Source organism: Triticum dicoccoides, chromosome 2A, assembly GCF_002162155.2.
Source record: "Triticum dicoccoides isolate Atlit2015 ecotype Zavitan chromosome 2A, WEW_v2.0, whole genome shotgun sequence".
NCBI classification, from domain to species: Eukaryota; Viridiplantae; Streptophyta; class Magnoliopsida; order Poales; family Poaceae; genus Triticum; species Triticum dicoccoides.
Window position 1 is genome coordinate 594,564,005 of NC_041382.1, and position 17,378 is coordinate 594,581,382.

The 17,378-nt window shown below is 46.1% G+C and overlaps 1 pseudogene; it reads right to left on the reverse strand.

The window, feature by feature from the left end:
* Window positions 1-594: 594 nt before the first annotated feature.
* The window catches only part of LOC119357987, a 28,624-nt pseudogene continuing 11,840 nt past the window's right edge, over window positions 595-17,378 (reverse strand).

A 17,378-nucleotide genomic window follows, 5' to 3' on the forward strand; every position in this document is an offset into this window, starting at 1 on the left:
AATTAGGGTAGGTCCAGCAATTTGTTGCCCAAACTTTCTTCATAAGAAATTCCCGAGATACCTATTTATCTTGCTGATAATGGAAGCATGTAGTGTTAGGGTGCTCATGAAGAATATTGCAAGGGATGAAAAAACTGACTTAACTAGAAGAAACCTTCCATCATATGAAATCATAGTTGAGCACCCAGACAGTCTTCTAAGTTGTTGGCAAGTAAGGATAAAATCTATGTTGGCACTGAGATCTAACCCTAAATATGTGAATGGGAAGTTCCCTCCTTTGCATCCGAGAGCATTGAGGAGCTGTGTGGAAATCACTTCTTGCACATAACAGGGATCATGACTGATTTGTCATAATTTATTTTCAATTCAGTTTGAACTGCATAGTGTTCAATAAATTATTCATTTGTTCCACTTGGCTTTGAATGACATGGATTAAAATGGCACATTCAAGTCCTGATTTTTGACTAATACAATACAAAGATGTGATTTCAGTTTATTTCATGTCATCCTTACTTATTCCAAAGACAGTCGATACATTCCGCAGATACAAAATAAACACACGCAAGCACACCAACAGTCTAAAATGTGAGCTAGCTACAGAAGCAGCCGACGAGCAGTGTGCACGTGCGCAGCGACGAGCGAGATGTCGTCAAAGACAAGACCGCAGAGTGTGGCTTCGGACGTCATGTGGTGGTTCCAGCGTTGGAACACCACGCGCATTAGGTTGGAGATCGCCGTGAAGTGGAGCTCGGCGAGCTTGGACCCACCCGTGCCCTGGGACTCGTACGACACCTTCAGGGTCTCCTGCCCTACGTACGCGCCCACGACCAGGGACCCACTACACCCGTTACCCGCATCGTCGACAGAGAAAGAGAGCCTATACGACCGCATAGGCACGGTGCTCACCTCCTGCAGCAGCACGCACTCCAGACCGGCCACCAGCTCCATGGCGCGTGTGCCGTGCGGAACGACGTGGTGCTGCGCGTCGACGTACTTGACAACCTTCGATCCCGACATGATCATCCACCCTAGAAGAGGAGAATGCTCGTCGCCGCACGCGGGTTCTACTCGATGCTGATGTTGTGGATGGACATGCATACATCGCTATGCTTTGCCTTGAAGGCCCAGGAGTAGGAGTCCCAGCCGGTGTTGGTGTACACGGTCTGGATGGGAAGCATGCCGGAGTTGGGGGCGACCGACACGTTGAGCTTCTCTTCCTGGGCGCACGACCGAGCGGCGATCAAGGTGACGGAGTAGTACATGTGACGGGTCCATACATCAGGATGTGAGCGCCCTCGCTCCTCCTTGCTACGCCTGCGCACACGCCGCCGGCGGTGGCCGCGCCCTGCTCCGACCTCGCCTTCGCGTCGTGGTTCATGCCCCTCCCACCTCCCACTGTCGGCGGCCCCGATGGCGCCTCTGCCTCTGCCCGCCCCACGCTGCATGGAAGCCCCTGACACTTCACATCGCCGGATCCAGATTCGACACTGGCGGGGCATGGCGGATCTGGAGCCACCGCCTTCGAGGAGTCCGTGCCCGACTCGCAACCAGACGCGTCGGCTACGGGTCTGGCCCTGGCTGGGTCGGGGCATGGCGCCGCCGCTGCCTCATCCCCGCGCATTCAAGTGCAGGCTGGCGCTGGCATTAACTGTGGAGTGGCGGGGCAGCTGGCTTCCTCCTCCCTCTCTGCTTCTGGCGCGCCTTCAATGCCGGACGCGGGGCGCGAGGCGGAGGTGACCAGCGGCTGGCACCTCGTCGCGTCGCGTAATGGCCCGCGCCGCCCGGCTTTGGCCGCTCCAGCATTCAAGCCAGCGCCCATCCCTCGCTGGCTTCAAGGGCGTTGCTGTCGGTGCCTCCACCGCGGGCACAGGGTTGAGAGTTGCCGTGACCCGATCCGCTGCTCCCGTTGTCTACAAAATGGGCACAAATCGCACGGCTGCAAGAACAACTGGAAGCCTCTGAGCTCTCTCGACAGTCTCCGTGTGCCCCCACCACCGCTGCCTCATCCCTCTGCTGCTCTTGCAAACCGCGTGGCTCCGCCCCGTCTGGGCCGGGGCTGGGAGACCTCTGCTCAGAGCCCCCTGCTGTAGTCCAATGCAACGACTGCCATGATGCAGCGCATGGGCGACGCCGCGCTAAGGCCAGAGGAGGACTTCGTCATCGTTCCGGCGACACCTGAGATACAAGCGGAGGCAGTCGTCCTCACCTCCAACTGTGTTGTGGCCTGGCTGGAGGGGGCCAGGCAGGACATCCCCTGCCACCAGGTGGCTGCCGAGCTCGCGACGGCCCTGGGCGCGAGACCGGCCGACGTCGAGGTTGTCAAGCACTACCCCGAGCAATTTTTGGTGCGCTTCATGCATCAACACCACTGCGTCGACGCCGTGTCTCGTGGTGATCTTCGTGGCAATGGCCACCACATCTTCATGCATGAGTGGAGGCCCGAGGCTCATGCTGACAACGAAGACCAACTCCATCATGTCCGTCTCTGCTTGGAAGGCGTCCCCCTGCACGGCTGGAACCACTACATCGCCACCTTCCTCATCGGCCGAGGTTGCTCCCTCGACTACATCGAGCCTCGTTTGCTCCACAAAGAGGACACAAGGGACATGGCGCTTTGGGCTTGGACGTCCAACCCCAGTGCCATCCCCAAGGTCAAATGGCTCACTCTCCCGGACCGTGGTCACTGCCGCCGCGGACGCTGAGGTCTCCGTCACCGCGTGCTCTTCCACCTCGACCTCCACGAGGACCACTCCAAGGCCGGGGACGACGACGACAACCCGCCGCCACCGGATGTCCACGAGTTCACTTGGTACAGGAAGAAGGTGGACGGCACGTACACGCCAAGGGAGCGCGGGCCTACCCAGGGATGTGCGGAACGACGCAGTGGCAGGCGTGAAGACAAGGGCGACCGTGACGGCAGGCGTGGTCGTGATGACGGTCGCGCACGAGAGGGCTGGGGTGCCAGGGTCCGGCGCTCGCTCTCCCGAAACGCTCGGGACCGACATCAAGGGGAGGTCCAGAACCGTTCAAGGGACCGCTCCGGTGGCCGCCGGCACGCTGGCAACAGCCAGGCTGCTTCGCCCGCGCCTATGGAGGGGCTTGGTGCTGCTCTGGTTCTCAGGGGCTCGGGCTCGACCAGTGATGCGCCTGCTCGCGCCCTCAAGCTGGTGGTTGTCCGTGGGCGCAGCCCGACGCGTCCGACATCACCCCACTCCTCCAGGCGCCGCTCGCAAGATGAAAGGACCCCCCGGCATCCCCTCCGCTCTCTCTGACAACCGTTCTGCCGCCAAGCCCGGTCTCCAAACACGCTGAGGCCGCGGCTTCCCGTCTTGCGAGCCCTGCGCCCAGCCAGGCCATGTTGGAGCTCTGCGCGCCCACTTCGCTTGTGCTGCCTCTGCGGTCACCCTCTAGGCCGCCGGGGTTTCAGTCATCCCCCACGCCGCCCCTGTCTAGCGCTGGCGCCCTACAGCGCACGCCTTCTCCTGCTCGAGGCCTTGCTGCAACCGACTCTGGTCATGCCATGGAGCCTATCTTTGTGCGGCGCCAGGGGGCATTCTTGCTATGCCCGACTCCCCCCTCCCAGGCCTCCTATGGCTCATCGGAAGACTATTGCTGGAGTGAGGATTTCCAACAAGGGGGGCCTCTCTCTGCAGAAAGTGAAGCGTGGGGGTCCCTGGGTTGCGGTTCCGGCAGCCAAGGTGGCGAAAAAGCTGGTCAGCCGGTCCCTGGGAATTACCAGGGATGGAGAGGACGTCATAGAGGCCACGCTTGCTGATTTCACAGCCAAGTTCAAAGAGCAGCTGGCCCCGGAAGTGATCATTGCCATGAGAGATTTCTTCCACCTTGACGACTGCTGTCGATGGCGTGGAGGATGCGCTGATCGAGCACGGCGGTGAAGGAACACTGGAGTTGATCCAAGAGGAAGGTGTGGCCCAACAGAGCATGGGAACACAGTAGGAAGCGACTAGTTTGCCTAGTTCGTCGTCTTAGTGCAATTTTAGTTGTCATGTTAGCTCTCCGCTTCCCTGTTGTGTGTGTTAGCCTACTGGCTGTAGGAGGTTTTACTTTGGGTCTGTTTAGTGGCGCCTGGCTTGGCTTTGTGTTGTACCACTTCCAGTATGGGTGTGTCCCAGTGGGGCTTGTATCTCCCTTCATTTTAGTCGTGTTGTTGCTGCTAGCTGTTTCGCATCGTCAACTCTGGATTGGCCAATGTGTTTACCCTTGTGCTCAATGACATCACAACCAATAAATACCCTAAGCTGGAACGTGCGTGGGCTGAACTGGCCGACTAGAAGAGCTACAGTCAGTTTTACGATTGCTGACTCCTCTTGCCAAATTGTGTGTTTGCAAGAGACAAAGCTTGAGAACGTTGATACATATGTGGCAGCCTTCCTTGGTGGTAACCGGCTGAGAAGTTTTGCGCAGCGCCCAGCTACAGGTACGAGGGGTGGCATCCTCTTGCTATGGGACGACGATACTGTTGAGGTGTCCGACATTTCTACTTCGGCCTTTTGCCTCTCCGCCAAGGTTCACATCCGGTCGACCAATGTGTGCTTCAAGTTAACATCTGTCTATGGACCCACCAATCACACTGATGTCTACTACACAACCTTCTTCTTGTAGACGTTGTTGGGCCTCCAAGTGCAGAGGTTTGTAGGACAGTACAAATTTCCCTCGAGTGGATGACCTAAGGTTTATCAATCTGTAGGAGGCGTAGGATGAAGATGGTCTCTCTCAAGCAACACTGCAACCAAATAACAAAGAGTCTCTTGTGTCCCCAACACACCCAATACAATGGTAAATTGTATAGGTGCACTAGTTCGGCGAAGAGATGGTGATACAAGTGGTATATGGATGGTAGATAATAGTATTTGTAATCTGAAAATACAAAAACAGCAAGGTAACTAATGATAAAAGTGAGTGTAAATGGTATTGCAATGCGTGGAAATAAGGCCTAGGGTTCATACTTTCGCTAGTGTAAGTTCCCTCAACAATACTAACATAATTGGATCATAAAACTATCCCTCAACATGCAACAAAGAGTCACTCCAAAGTCACTAATAGCGGAGAACAAACGAAGAGATTATGGTAGGGTACGAAACCACCTCAAAGTTATTCTTTCCAATCAAACCGTTGGGCTATTCCTATAAGTGTCACAAACAGCCCTAGAGTTCGTACTAGAATAACACCTTAAGACACAAATCAACCAAAACCCTAATGTCACCTAGATACTCCAATGTCACCTCAAGTATCCGTGGGTATGATTATACGATATGCATCACACAATCTCAGATTCATCTATTCAACCAACACAAAGGATCTCAAAGAGTGCCCCAAAGTTCTACCGGAGAATCACGACGAAAATGTGTGCCAACCCCTATGCATAGGTTCATGGGCGAACCCGCAAGTTGATCACCAAAACATACATCAAGTGAATCACGTGATATCCCATTGTCACCACAGATATCCACGGCAAGACATACATCAAGTGTTCTCAAATCTTTAAAGACTCAATCCGATAAGATTACTTCAAAGGGGAAACTCAATTCACTACAAGAGAGAAGAGGGGGGAAGAAACATCATAGGATCCAAATATAATAGCGAAGCTCGCGATACATCAAGATCGTATCACCTCAAGAACACAAGAGAGAGAGAGAGAGAGAGAGAGATCAAACACATAGCTACTGGTACATACCCTAAGCCCCAAGGGAGAACTACTCCCTCCTCGTCATGAAGAGCACCGGGATGATGAAGATGGCCACCGGAGAAGGATTGCCCCCTCTGACAGGGTGCCGGAACGGGTCTAGATTGGTTTTCGGTGGCTACGGAGGCTTCTGGCGGCGGAACTCCCGATCTATTGTGCGTTCTGGATGTTTTAGGGTATATGGAGTTATATAGGCAGAAGAAGCACGTCAGGGGAGCCACAGGGGCCCCACGAGGCAGGGGGCGCGCCCCCCACCCTCGTGGGCAGCTCCCGTATCTTCTAACGTGGGGTCCAAGTCTATCAGGTGTGTTTCCTTCCAAAAATAACTTCTCCAGTTGATTTCGTTCCGTTTCGACTCCGTCTGATATTCCTTTTCTACAAAACACTGAAATAGGCATAAAACAGCAAATCTGGGCTGGGCCTCCGGTTAATAGGTTAGTCCCAAAAATAATATAAAAGTGGATAATAAAGCCCAATATTGCCCAAAACAGTAGATAATATAGCATGGAGCAATCAAAAATTATAGATACGTTGGAGATGTATCAAGCATCCCCAAGCTTAATTCCTGCTCGTCCTCGAGTAGGTAAATGATAAAAAAATAATTTTTGATGTGGAATGCTAGTTGGCATAATTTCATTGTGATTCTTCTTAATTGTGGTATGAATATTCAGATCTATGAGATTCAAGACAAAAGTTCATATTGACATAAAAATGATAATACTTCAAGCATACTAACTAAGCAATTATGTCTTCTCAAAATAACATGGCCAAAGAAAGCTATCCCTACAAAATCATATAGTCTGGCTATGCTCTATCTTCACCACACAAAATATTTAAATCATGCACAACCCCGATGAGAAGCCAAGCAATTATTTCATACTTTTGACATTCTCAAAACTTTTTCAATCTTCACGCAATACATGAGCGTGAGCCATGGACATAGCACTATAGGTGGAATAGAGTGGTGGTTGTGAGAAGACAAAAAGGAGAAGATAGTCTCACATCAACTGGGCGTATCAACGGGCTATGAAGATGCCCATGAATAGATATCAATGTGAGTGAGTAGGGATTGCCATGCAACGGATGCACTAGAGCTATAAGTATATGAAAGCTCAAAAAGAAACTAAATGGGTGTGCATCCAACTTGCTTGCTCATGAAGACCTAGGGCAATTTGAGGAAGCCCATCATTGGAATATACAAGCCAAGTTCTATAATGAAAAATTCCCACTAGTATATGAAAGTGATAACATGAGAGACTCTCTACTATGAAGATCATGGTGCTACTTTAAAGCACAAGTGTGGTAAAAGGATAGTAACATTGTCCCTTCTCTCTTTTTCTCTCATATTTTTTATTTTTTTTATTTGGGCCTTTTCTCTTTTTTATGGCCTCTTTTATTTTTTATTTGGGCTTCTTTGGCCTTTTTTCTTTCTTTCTTTTTTATTTGGGCTTCTTTGACCTCTTTTATTTATTTTTCGTCCAGAGTCTCATCCCGACTTGTGGGGGAATCATAGTCTCCATCATCCTTTCCTCACTGGGACAATGCTCTAATAATGATGATCATCACACTTTTATTTACTTACAACTCAAGAGTTGCAACTCGATACTTAGAACAAGATATGACTCTATATGAATGCCTTCGGCGGTGTACCGGGATGTGCAATGACTCATGGGTGACATGTATGGAAGAATTATGAACGGTGGCTTTGCCACAAATATGATGTCAATTACATGATCATGCTAAGCAATATGACAATGATGAAGCGTGTCATAATAAACGGAACGGTGGAAAGTTGCATGGCAATATATCTCGAAATGGCTATGGAAATGCCACAATAGGTAGGTATGGTGGCTGTTTTGAGGAAGATATATGGTGGGTGTATGATACCGGGGAAAGGTGCGCGGTATTAGAGAGGCTAGCAATGGTGGTAGGGTGAGAGTGCGTATAATCCATGGACTCAACATTAGTCATAAAGAACTCACATACTTATTGCAAAAATCTATTAGTTATCGAAACAAAGTATTACGCGCATGCTCCTAGGGAGATATATTGGTAGGAAAAGACCATTGCTCGTCCCCGACCGCCACTCATAAGGAGGACAATCAATAAACACCTCATGCTCCGACTTCGTTACATAACGGTTCACCATACATGCATGCTATGGGAATCACAAACTTCAACACAAGTATCTCTCAAATTCACAACTACTCAACTAGCATGACTCTAATATCACCATCTTCATATCTCAAAACAATTATCAAGTATCAAATTTCTCATAGTATTCAACACACTCATAAGAGAATTTTATTATTCTTGAATACCTAGCATATTAAGATTTTAAGCAAATTACCATGCTATTTAAGACTCTCAAAATAATCTAAGTGAAGCATGAGAGTTCATCTATTTCTTCAAAATAAAACTACCATCATGCTCTAAAAGATATAAGTGAAGCACTAGAGCAAATGACAAATTACTCCGAAAGATATAAGTGAAGATCAATGAGTAGTTGAATAATTATGCAACTATGTGAAGACTCTCTAATATTTAATAATTTCAGATCTTGGTAATTTATTCAAACAACAAGCAAAGCAAAATAAAATGACATCTAAGAATAGCAAACATCATGTGAAGAAGCAAAAACTTAGGATCAACCGATACTAACTGATAATTGTTGAAGAAGAAAGGTGGGATGCCAACCGGGGCATCCCCAAGCTTAGACGCTTGAGACTTCTTGAAATATTATCTTGTGGTGCCTTGGGAATCCCCAAGCTTGAGCTTTTGTGTCTCCTTAATTCCTCTCATATCACGGTCTCCCTAAATCTCAAAAGTTTCATCCACACAAAACTCAACAAGGACTCGTGAGATAAGTTAGTATAAACCATTGCAAAAACCTTATCATACTCTACTGTAGCAAACCACTAAAATTATTATTTAACACTGAATACTAAATGCCTCTGCATATTTAATAGTCCTATCCTCAAATATAATCATTAAAGAAGCAAACATATGCAAACAATGTAAACATAACAGCAATCTGCCTAAACATGATAGTCTGTAAAGAATGCTGCAACATCCATACTTCACTAGCTCCAAAAATTATGAAATAAAATTCCCACTGTAGTAAATTTATCAGAGCTTAATATTCAAAAGGTTTCAACATTTTATCACATTCTGACTTTTCTAGGGAATTATTGCAACATCGGTAAATTTTCTGTTTTCAAACAGCAACATGTATACTTGTAACATAGGCATAGTAAAGGCTATCAATGCCACTTTTATTGAAATAAAAGATGCAAAACATTATTCTAAATAACATCAAGCAAATGCAAACAAAATAAATTGATGCTCCAAGCAAAACACATATTATGTGGCGAATAAAAATATAGCTCCAAGTAAAGTTACCGATGAACGAAGACGAAAGAGGGGATGCCTTCCGGGGCATCCCCAAGCTTAGACTCTTGGCTATCCTTGAATATTACCTTGGGGTGCCTTGGGAATCCCCAAGATTAGGCTCTTGCCACTCCTTATTCCATAGTCTATCGAATCCTTACCCAAAACTTGAAAACTTCACAACACAAAACTTAACAGAAAACTCGTAAGCTCCGTTAGTATAAGAAAGTAAATCACCACTTCAAGGTACTGTAATGAACTTATTATTTATTTATATTGGTGTTAAATCTACTGTATTCCAACTTCTCTATGGTTTATAAACTATTTTACTAGCCATAGATTCATTAAAATAAGCAAACAATACACGAAAAACAGAATCTATCAAAAACAGAATAGTCTGTAGTAATCTGGATCAAACATATACTTCTGGAACTCATAAAATTCTCAAATAAATTGCTGGACCTGAGGAATTTATCTATTAATCATCTTAAAAAAGAATTAACTAAATAGCACTCTCCAAATAAAAATTGCAGCAATTCTCGTGAGCGCTAAAGTTTCTGTTTTTTAGAGCATGATCAACAAGACTTTCCCCAAGTCTTCCCAGAGGTTCTACTTGGCACAGGAACTAATTAAAAGCATAAAACAACATCTAAACAGAGGCTAAATGAATTATTTATTACTAAACAGGAACAAAAGGCAAGGAACTAAAATAAAATTGGGTTGCCTCCCAACAAACGCTATCGTTTAACGCCCCTAGCTAGGCATGATGATGTCAATGATGATCACATAAAAGATAAGAATTGTAACATAAGAAGAGCATCATGAAGAATATGACTAGCACATTTAAGTTTAACATACTTCCTATGCATAGGGATTTTGTGCTTAAACAACTTATGGGAATAAGAATCAACTTGCATAGTAAGGTAAAACAAGCATAACTTCAAAACTTTAAGCACATAGAGAGGAAACTTGATATTATAGCAATTCCTACAAGCATATATTCCTCCCTCATAATAATTTTCAGTAGCATCATGAATGAATTCAACAATATAACCAACACATAAAGCATTCTTTTCATGATCTACAAGCATAGAAATTTTATTACTCTCCACATAAGCAAAATTCTCCCCATTCGGAATAGTGGAAGTATCATAAGAGACTTGAATACAATAAATTGTTTTCACATTAAAAGAGTAATGTTCAGAAAATGGGTAACCACAATCATGAAAAGTTTTATAAATATAATCATTACTACTTTTTATAGCATATGTATTATCACAATAATTATCATAAGTAGGAAGCATGCTATCATCATAACAACTTTGCATATCAAAACTTGAGAGGCTGAAGGTGTCATCTTCATTAAACATAGCATCCCCAAGCTTGGGACAAACATTAATTGCAGCAAATATATTCTCAAATATGTCATCCTCATCAAACATAGCTTCCCCAAGCTTGAGCCTTTTCATATCATAAGCATAATCACTCTCATCATTAATAGTATGGATAGCACCAATAGTGTAGCAAATATTATATCCTTCCAAGCAAAAATGCCAAAAAAAATTCAAGATCATAAGAAATATCATTATCTTCCCAATCATAATCATCACAACAAGTAATAGGCATAACGAGATCATCATCAAGTGTATCATCTTCATTTTCATGAGGCACAACAATAATAGGAGCAACTTTATTTGGGAGAGATACCTTTTTACTTCTCTTCCTTTTTCTTTTCTTCCTCTTCACCATATCATGTGGGGGTTCAATCCTCTTTTTGGAGCTCCTTATTAATGAGATTGGTTGAGTAGAAGGCTCCTCCTCGTTACCTGATTCATCATAAGAAATAATAGGAGGATATTCGGAAGTCTCTTCCCTTTCATTAGTATTCTCTTCATCCTCTATTTGTTTTATTTTCTTTATGTAATTGGCAATATAAGGATTTTCAATACAATTCACCGCACAATACATATAATTTTCTTCTAGATCAAAGTCAAGAAGTTTGTAACGGGCAAATTCTGGAAGATCATTAGTTAAACGTTTCATTTCTTCATAACCCAGAAGCAAACTAAGTTCATTACAATGTGCAAGGAAAATCAAGTCATCACAATTTTTGGACACGATTAGATCGTGAAACAATTTGCATCGGATAGCTAAATGACCACTTTCATTGCAAAGTCCACAAGTACGGCCAAGATAATTTAAATTTTCAGCATATTCATCTACCTCTTCTTGCAACAATTTGGTTTATAAGTATTTATGCTTTTTGCAATATCTATCTTCCCTATTTGGTGTGTACTTACAAACCCAATGAACTCCACAAAAATTGACATGTTTATAGGAGACATTTTCATCATAACTAGTGCAATCATCATTATCATCATGGATATTCAAAGAATTCGTACTAACAACATTGCAATCATGCTCATCATTCAAAGATTTAGTGCCAAACATTTTATAGATTTCTTCTTCTAGCACTAGAGCACAATTTTCCTTTCCATCATACTCACGAAAGATATTAAAAAGATGAAGCCTATGAGACAAACTCAATTCCAATTTTTTGTAGTTTTCTTTTATAAACTAAACTAGTGATAAAACAAGAAACTAAAAGACTCGATTACAAGATCTAAAGATATACCTTCAAGTGCTAACCTCCCCGGCAACGGCGCCAGAAAAGAGCTTGATGTCTACTACACAACCTTCTTCTTGTAGACGTTGTTGGGCCTCCAAGTGCAGAGGTTTGTAGGACAGTACAAATTTCCCTTAAGTGGATGACCTAAGGTTTATCAATCCGTAGGAGGCGTAGGATGAAGATGGTCTCTCTCAAGCAACCCTGCAACCAAATAACAAAGAGTCTCTTGTGTCCCCAACACACCCAATACAATGGTAAATTGTATAGGTGCACTAGTTCGGCGAAGAGATGGTGATACAAGTGGTATATGGATGGTAGATAATAGTATTTGTAATCTGAAAATACAAAAACAGCAAGGTAACTAATGATAAAAGTGAGCGTAAATTGTATTGCAATGCGTGGAAATAAGGCCTAGGGTTCATACTTTCGCTAGTGTAAGTTTCCTCAACAATACTAACATAATTGGATCATAAAACTATCCCTCAATATGCAACAAAGAGTCACTCCAAAGTCACAAATAGCGGAGAACGAACGAAGAGATTATGAGGGTACGAAACCACCTCAAAGTTATTCTTTCCAATCAATCCGTTGGGCTATTCCTATAAGTGTCACAAACAACCCTAGAGTTCGTACTAGAATAACACCTTAGGACACAAATCAACCAAAACCCTAATGTCACCTAGATACTCCAATGTCACCTCAAGTATCTGTGGGTATGATTATACGATATGCATCACACAATCTCAGATCCATCTATTCAACCAACACAAAGGACCTCAAAGAGTGCCCCAAAGTTTCTACCGGAGAATCACGACGAAAACGTGCGCCGACCCCTATGCATAGGTTCATGGGCGGAACCCGCAAGTTGATCACCAAAACATACATCAAGTGAATCACGTGATATCTCATTGTCACCACAGATATCCACGGCAAGACATACATCAAGTGTTCTCAAATATTAAAGACTCAATCCGATAAGATTACTTCAAAGGGGAAACTCAATTCATTATAAGAGAGAAGAGGGGGGAAGAAACATCATAGGATCCAAATATAATAGCAAAGCTCGCGATACATCAAGATCGTGTCATCTCAAGAACACGAGAGAGAGAGAGAGAGATCAAACACATAGCTACTGGTACATACCCTCAGCCCCGAGGGAGAACTACTCCCTCCTCGTCTTGGAGAGCACCGGGATGATGAAGATGGCCACTGGAAAAGGATTACCCCCTCCGGCAAGGTGCCGGAATGGTTCTAGATTGGTTTTCGGTGGCTACGGAGGCTTCTGGCGGCGGAACTCCCGATCTATTGTGCATTCTGGAAGTTTTAGGGTATATGGAGTTATATAGGCAGAAGAAGCACGTCAGGGGAGCCATGGGGGCCCCACGAGGCAGGGGGCGCGCCCTAGGGGGTGGGCGTGCCCCCCATCCTCGTGGGCAGCTCCCGTATCTTCTGACATGGGGTCCAAGTCTATCAGGTGTGTTTCCTTCCAAAAATAACTTCTCCAGTTGATTTCGTTCCGTTTCGACTCCGTCTGATATTCCTTTTCTTCAAAACACTGAAATAGGCATAAAACAGCAAATCTGGGCTGGGCCTCTGGTTAATAGGTTAGTCCCGAAAATAATATAAAAGTGGATAATAAAGCCCAATATTGCCCAAAATAGTAGATAATATAGTATGGAGCAATCAAAAATTATAGATACGTTGGAGACGTATCACACACCAGCAAAGATTCCTTCTTCGTCGAGCTTGTCTCCCACAAACCTTTATCGGGTGATGCTTGGTTGGCCCTTGGGGATTTTAATCAAATATACCGCGCAAGAGATAAAAACAAGAGAAGGGTAAACCGGAGTAGGATCAATCGTTTCCGTGCTGCACTGCAATCTTGCGAGCTCAAAGAGATTCATCTCCCAAACAGGCTCTTCACTTGGAGCAACGAGAGGGGAAACCCCACCCTTTGCAAGCTCGACTCCTTTTTTTTGCAATGCGGAGTGGGACATGGCTTTCAACACACACGTGTTACATGCTTTATCATCTTCCCTCTCGGATCATTGGCCCCTTCTGCTCGCTAACGATAAGGGGCCTAGACGGCCACGTTCTTTCAAATTCGAAAATTTCTGGGTATCTTTGCCTGGTTTCAGCGACGTGGTTCAGAAGGCGTAGGATGAGCGTGTCAACCATATAGAGCCTTTCCAAATACTTCATCACAGGCTAAAGAAAACCGCGATTCGGCTTACTGAGTGGAGCAAGAAATTTTACTCCAAGGCCAAGATCCAACTTCATGCGGCTCATCTTGTGATCCTCCATTTGGATATTGCACATGAGAGTAGGACCCTTTCCCCGGAGGAACGGGACCTACGTGCTAGACTCAAGCGAAGAGTGGTTAGCTTGGCGGTCCTTGAGCGGACTCGAAAACACCAGTGTGCTAGGTTGACAAATCTGAGGGAGGGCGATGCCAACACCAAATTCTTCCACCGTCGCATCAGTGCCCGTAGGCGAAAAAACCACATTCACCGGTTAAAGCATGCACAAGGTTGGGTGACCGAGCACAAGTAAAAGGAGAAGATCATCCACAACCACTTCTCTGAGGTCATGGGTCGGCCAAGCACGAGCAACAACGACTTCAACTGGGAGGAGCTGGGCATCGAGAGCCCTGCTTTGCAAGACCTCAACTCTGCCATCACCGAGGAGGAGGTTTGGGAGGCTATAAAGGAGATGCCAAATGATAAGGCGCCGGGTCCGGATGAATTCACGGGGATGTTCTTCAAGAAGTGTTGGGGAATCATCAAGCATTCGATCATGAGGGTCATCCAATGCTTCGATTCATTGCACACCTCCAACCTTCAGTGGCTAAATTCTGCCAATGTGGTTCTACTGCCGAAAAAGGATGGCGCGGAAGACATCTCTGATTATAGACCCATTAGTCTCATCCACGCCGTTGCTAAAATCATTGCCAAGATTCTCTCACTTCGACTTGCCCCCACATGGATGACCTTGTTTCCAACGCCCAGAGTGCATTCATCAAAAGGTGAAGTATCCACGACAACTTCATGTATGTTCAAAATTTCGCCCGACGTCTACACAAATGCAAAACGCCCGCTCTCCTCTTCAAGCTTGATATAAAGCAGGCATTCGACTTAGTCAAGTGGGGATACTACTTCGAGATTCTCCAACAGTTGGGATTCCCCCCAAAATTTCGGGCTTGGATTGCCGCGTTGTTATCATCTTCATCCTCCCGGATTATGTTAAATGGGTTGCCCGGCCCACCGGTCAAGCATGGTCGCGGATTCCGTCAGGGAGACCCCATTTCCCCCCTCCTCTTCATCCTTGCGACTGACCCCTTGCATAAGATCCTTGACTTGGCGACAGGGAAAGGTTTCCTCCACAAGATCTGTGGTCGTGGGTCCATGGTGCGTACCTCCCTCTATGCGGACGATGCAGCGGTGTTTGTGGCTCCCATCAAACGGGACATTGCCAATCTCGCCTCTATCCTGAGAGGTTTTGGGGATGTGACGGGCCTTTGCTCCAATTTCCAAAAAAGCTCGGTTGTGCCTATTCGTTGCAACGACCTTGACCTTGAGCAAATCCTTTAGAGCATGCCGGCAACACGGGCCACTTTTCCGATCAAATACCTAGGCCTCCCACTTTCAGTTTGGCAACTTAAGAAGATGGATTTCCAATACCTTGAGGATAAGGCGGCCGGAAAATTGGTTTCCTGGGAGGGCCAAAACATCACTACCATCAGTCGTACGACTCTTGTTAGGTCGGTCATCTCCTCCCAAGCGGTGTTCTCCATCACGCGCCTCGTCGTGCCTCAGGGCTGCCTCGATAGCCTTAACAAAATCGAGAGGGCTTTCCTTTGGTCTGGTGCGGACAAGGCAACGGGAGCCAAATGCAAGGTCAACTGGAAGGTGGTTTATAGACCAAAAGAATACGGTGGCCTGGGGGTGCTCAACACCGACAAATTCGCACGTGCTTTGCGGCTTCGATAGTTGTGGTATGAATGGAATGAGCCCCGCAAATTATGGGTTGGCCTGGGAAACCCCTGTACCGTCGAGGACTTCGAGTTTTTCTATGCTTCTACGACTATCTAGATGCTCCTGAATGATGTCCACATTCGGGAATTTTTCACTCTTTAGATGCTCCTGAATGATGTCCACCTTCATGAACAAACTGAAGATACCATCATATGGAAGCACGCAAACGACGGGATATACACGGCGGCCACTGCGTACAAAGCTCAATTCCTAGGCTTGACTCTTTCCCCCTTGGACCGTATGGTTTGGAAGGCATGGGCACCTCCAAAGGTTAAATTTTTTGCGTGGTTGGCAATACAAGATTGTTGGAAATATGCCCTAGAGGCAATAATAAAAGCATTATTATTATATTTCCTTGTTCATGATAATTGTCTTTATTCATGCTATAATTGTGTTATCCGGAAATCGTAATACATGTGTGAATACTAGACACCAACATGTCCCTAGTAAGCCTCTAGTTGACTAGCTCGTTGATCAACAGATAGTCATGGTTTTCTGACTATGGACATTGGATGTCATTGATAACGAGATCACATCATTAGGAGAATGATGTGATGGACAAGACCCAATCCTAAACATAGCATAAGATCGTATAGTTCGTTTGCTAGAGTTTTTCCAATGTCAAGTATCCTTTCCTTAGACCATGAGATCGTGTAACTCCCGGATACCGTAGGAGTGCTTTGGGTGTACCAAACGTCACAACGTAACTAGGTGACTATAAAGGTATACTACGGGTATCTCCGAAAGTGTCTGTTGGGTTGACACGGATCAAGACTGGGATTTGTCACTCTGTATGACGGAGAGGTATCACTGGGCCCACTCGGTAATGCATCATCATTATGAGCTCAAAGTGACCAAGTGTCTGGACACGGGATCATGCATTACGGCACGAGTAAAGTGACTTGCCGGTAACGAGATTGAACGAGGTATTGGGATACCGACGATCGGATCTTGGGCAAGTAACATACCGATTGACAAAGGGAATTATATACAGGGTTGCTTGAATCCTCGACATCGTGGTTCATCCGATGAGATCATCGAGGAGCATGTGGGAGCCAACATGGGTATCCAGATCCCGCTGTTGGTTATTGACCGGAGAGCATCTCGGTCATGTCTACATGTCTCCCGAACCCGTAGGGTCTACACACTTAAGGTTCGGTGACGCTAGGGTTGTAGGGATATGTATATGCAGTAACCCGAATGTTGTTCGGAGTCCCGGATGAGATCTCGGACGTCACGAGGAGTTCCGGAATGGTCCGGAGGTAAAGAATTATATATAGGAAGTGCTATTTCGGGCATCGGGACAAGTTTCGGGGTCACCGGTATTGTACCGGGACCACCGGAAGGGTCCCGGGGGTCCACCGGGTGGGGCCACCTGCCCCGAGGGGCCACATGGGCTGTAGGGGGTGTGCCTTGGCCTATATGGTCCAAGGGCACCAGCCCCAAGAGGCCCATGCACCTAGGGTTCAAGAAGGGAAGAGTCCCAAAGGGGGAAGGCACCTCCTAGGTGCCTTGGGGAGGAGGGATTCCTCCCCTTGGCCGCACCCCCCTAGGAGATTGGATCTCCTAGGGCCGGCGCCCCCCACCCCCCCTTGGACTCCCTATATATAGTGGGGGAAGG